The following is a 4730-nucleotide window of genomic DNA, read 5'->3' as shown; positions in this document are numbered from 1 at the left end:
TATATGAATTGGATCTTTTGCAATATTAGGAAATTGTATTAGAGGATCCATACATCTTCCAAATAACAACAATATTGTTCTGGAAAATAAATATCACCGTTAAGATATATCGATAATTCAGGAATCCATACACTTTCAAGATAACTACAATGTTGCTATGGAAAATGAATATCACCATCCAGATATACTGTCAATTCAAGGTCTACCAATCAATATTATTGGATGTAGTATGCCTTTTGAGAAGAACCTTCAAAAAAGTGATTTGGAGAAAAGTCCTAATAAATTGTTTTTAAGCAAGAAACATGCAGAAACATATTTCTTGCATTTGTTGAGAGAATGTGAAGACATTAAAAAAAGAATAGATGTCATTGTCTATGATTTGCACGGTACTACGCTATTCATGACATTCAAGATTTGAGCTAAAAAATACTATGTTCTCATGAGAGGATGGAAGAATTTTTTTGAAGCACACAAATTGCAAGCAGCAGATTGAGTCACAGTGTCGATGTTTCGTCATTTTGAAATTGATAGCTTGTGTTTTGCGTTTAGTGTGAGAAGATTCCTCACCAAAAATGAAAAAGTTCTTTAGATGCCTCTCCTGCTTATTTGTAGTCTTTTGTCAACAAAAAAGAGAGTTTTAGTTTTGTTACTTGACGCAACTTCATGGAAATTGAAAATTAATTTTTAATTTTATTTTACTTATAATTTGGGCTTATTTGCTTGTAATTTTTCGAAAAATATGTTAATAAATTTTAAATTTATTTTTAAATTAAAGAAAACTATGTTTTTTTATGAGTGTTTATGGTTACAAAAATTAAAAAGATGCATCGATAGTTTGTCATTTTATTCTTTTTGACTTTATTTTGATAGGTTATAACCATAAATTAAAATCACAAGAACAATGTATGCATCATGAGATAAAAAAGTGTTGTACATTAGTTTTTTTTATATATATAAAGCCATTCATTTATTATGTAGTGTAATGATATTAATTTAGCCTTTAAAATATAAGTAACTGAGATATAATTTAAGAGACTCTTTCAAAACAAATTTAATTCCTAATACATGTGGTTTGATTTTTTTAAGATCGGTCAATCGATATATAATATTAATGGATGTAGTAAGTCTTTTGAGAATAACCTTAAAAAAATGATTTGAGGAACATAAATTCAAAAAATGAATATTAATTTAGCATTAATTAATATTATATATATCTATAACTAATAAATCATTTAAATTATTTTGATATTTTTAAGATTTTCAATAATTATCTCAATCTTGTTATGTTAAAGATTAGAAATAAAAATTATGTTATTGCAAACTTTAAAAAAAAATCTTGTTGCGAACTTAAATTCAAACTATACATTAGTAATTTTATGACATCTTGTTGCGTATAAGATGAGAAGATCGCTGACCAATGCTTTATTTTTTTTTCCATCCAAATTTGAACACGATACGTTCAATTCTTTACATCTTAGCTCAAATCACTCTCTCCAAATTTGAGTTTCGACAACCTTTTTGAGTTTTTTTCGGATTAAACTATTTTCATTCAATTGATTTAACATTCAACAATGCTTAAAAAAAGGAATAGGAGAATTGAATGTTTATGCCAAGGGGAGGATGAAGGTGATACTTCATTAATTTCTTCTAATTATTTTTTTTATAAAAAACGCTGACGCAAAATCATTAAGATGCAATATCATTTAAAAAGTTGAATCATTTTGTCATGTCCTCAATTTTTATTTTATAAATGTTGTCGAGTATTAAAAGTTACAAAATCTAAAACTGTAAGTATTAAATCTAAAAGAATTTTTTTACAAAGACTAAATTTTTATAAGAATTTTAATTTTTAATAACTTTTTTTTAACTCAACCTTCAATAACTTAGATATTCTCTCTTCGAGGTTTTTAATTTTATAAAAATTATATTTAATATATATCAAAAATAATTTTACGAAGAATTTTTTAAAATAATTTTTAATTTTAATTATTATTTAAAATTTTATTATCGAAAAACAGATATAACAAATAGATTAAATACTTAAAATGATATTTTATAATAAACAATTTAAACTAATTTTTCATTTGATGTTTAAATTTTAAAGTTATTTTTTCTTAAGTTATAGATAATAAAATACCATATAAATCCTTCTTTTTAAAACTGTAGCAAACATGTCCAATAACACTTTTTTCTTTCGTGTCCAATAACACTTTGTTCTTGATTATAAGAAGTCATTTGTATGTGTTCTTGATTATAAGAAGTCATTTGTATGAAACTTTATTACGAGTTCACCTGTCATGCCTTCGTATCTTTCTTTTTAAGACAGTTTGTTTTAGATATTTATAAAGTAATTTTGTATTTCTGTAAATGGTTTTTATTAAAATTTATTTAAAAATAGTAGATATTATTTCAAACACATTTTTTACCTATTAAAATAAGTAATTTTAACATTCAATAACTTAGATTTTTATTTTTAGAGATTTTAATATGATAAATATTATATATTTTTTTTTTGAAAAAAGTACTTCTCAAAAATGATTTTTATGAAGAGTTTATCAAAATAGTTTGTTATTTTAACAAATTTTTAAATTTTATTATTCAAAAAATTGTAGAAAATAGATTAAATATATATATATAAATAGATAGATAGATATTTATTTTGATGTTGAAATTCAGATAAAGTTGGCTAATATAAATATTATAAAACTGAAATAAACAAATTAAAATAAGACATAAATGGGCACGCTGATGATTGCATTTATGCTAGTTTATTATACTTATCACTTAAAAAGAAAAGATTTTGATAATTAAAAATATATTCTAAATAAATAAAAAATAATTAACAAAAATATATTAACTTTATCGATGGTCATATTCGTGGAATATTAAATCTATATGGCTTAAGTCACTAAGGTGTGAAGTCTAATAATTTTTTAAAAATTGATAATCGATTGAAACTAATCACTACGCGAAAAAACGGATTTTACAGCGCTTTTTTTAAGCCATTTACAGCGTTTTTTCAAAAAAATAAGCGCTGTGGAAACGAGCGCTGTAAATGATACAACAGCGCTTTTAAAAAAGCGCTATAAAACATGTAAATACAACGCGCGCTTGTTATGCACATTTTACAGCGCTTCTTCACAAAAAGCGCTGTAATGTGCACCCCATTATATGAGTTACGGGTGTGCATTTTACAGCGCTTTCTCAAAAAAGCGCTCTAAAATGCACACCCATAACTCATATACGAGTGGGCATATTACAGCGCTTTCTCACAAAAGCGCTGTAATATGCCCACCCATAATTTCATATATGGGTGTGCATATTACAGCGCTTTCTCAAAAAAGCGCTGTAAAATGCCCACCCATAATTTCATATTATGGGTCTGCATTTTACAGCGCTTTTCTTGTACATTTTACAGCGCTTTCTCACGAAAGCGCTGTAAAAGGTGCACCATTAAAGCGCTTTAGAACAACATTTTACAGCGCTTTTTAAAAAAAGCGCTGTAAAATGTGTTATTTTTTTTTTTTTAAACGCTGTAAATTAATTATTTGAAATGAAAAGTGCTTTTTAGCTTTTTATGGCACTTTTTTTAAAAAGCGCTGTCTTTTATCTTTGTATCCAAAATTATTTTTGATCCAAAATCACTTCACAATCAGTAGAACAGAACATATTACAGACAATCAGTAGAACAGAACATATTACAGACAATCAGTAGAACAGAACATATTACAGACAATCAGTAGAACAGAACATATTACAGACAATCAGTAGAACAGAACATATTACAGACAATCAGTAGAACAGAACATATTACAGACAATCAGTAGAACAGAACATATTACAGACAATCAGTAGAACAGAACATATTATAGACAATCAGTTCACACAATCAATAGAACATAAATCAGAACTCTGTAACTTTTTTAACATATATGTAACTCTGTAATTTACAACCTAAGTAACTACATTCAGATACATATATACAACCTAATTTACAACCTAATTACCTACATTCAGATCCATTATATAATAACTAACAGATCCATTATATGCATATATTGTGTCCTATGATCATTTACATATAATAACTAACAGAATATACATTATATGCACTAGCTACCATATAATATTCAGATCCCTTGCCCAGCACAAGCTATTTCCCAGAAAATCAAATAATTTTCATGTCAAGCACGTACTGACACCATTCTTCCTTTAATTCCATCAGATCTTCCTCAGAATATGATGGACTGGAATTGGCAAAGTACTGCAATATAAAAATTGAACATATTATATTAAGTTAGTATCAAATATATAGATAATTTATATATGAAAATCATATAATGCAAATACCGTACCGTTTCTGGGATAATAGTTTTATTCTTCTCAACAATCTCCTTCATGAATCTCAATATGTAGTACCCACAGTCGATGTTATTTGTTTGACGAGGGCACTTTATTGAGATCCATGTAATGTTATTAGACTTCTGCTTCGACACTTTAGCACCTCTTTGAGCTCGATAAACTTTTAAGGCACTATCGAATGAATAAATGTGATTATTAGAGCATGAATATTTATATATATATATATATATATAAATATTCATGCTCTAATAATCACATTTATTCATTCGATAGTGCCTTAAAAGTTTATCGAGCTCAAAGAGGTGCTAAAGTGTCGAAGCAGAAGTCTAATAACATTACATGGATCTCAATAAAGTGCCCTCGTCAAA

General features: G+C 26.5%; 1 long non-coding RNA gene across 1 annotated transcript; it reads right to left on the bottom strand.

Annotated features, from left to right (window-relative positions):
* Positions 1 to 3895: 3895 nt before the first annotated feature.
* LOC140920269 (uncharacterized) lies at positions 3896 to 4476 on the bottom strand. The gene is made up of 2 exons (XR_012163001.1): positions 4356 to 4476; positions 3896 to 4264 (listed from the first exon to the last, which is right to left on the bottom strand). It is a non-coding gene; the product is annotated as an uncharacterized lncRNA (long non-coding RNA).
* Between the last annotated feature and the right edge of the window lie 254 nt (positions 4477 to 4730).

Source organism: Cicer arietinum, chromosome 5, assembly GCF_000331145.2.
Source record: "Cicer arietinum cultivar CDC Frontier isolate Library 1 chromosome 5, Cicar.CDCFrontier_v2.0, whole genome shotgun sequence".
NCBI classification, from domain to species: Eukaryota; Viridiplantae; Streptophyta; class Magnoliopsida; order Fabales; family Fabaceae; genus Cicer; species Cicer arietinum.
The sequence above is the reverse complement of the archived record's forward strand: the minus strand, read 5'-3'. Positions and strand labels throughout refer to the sequence as shown.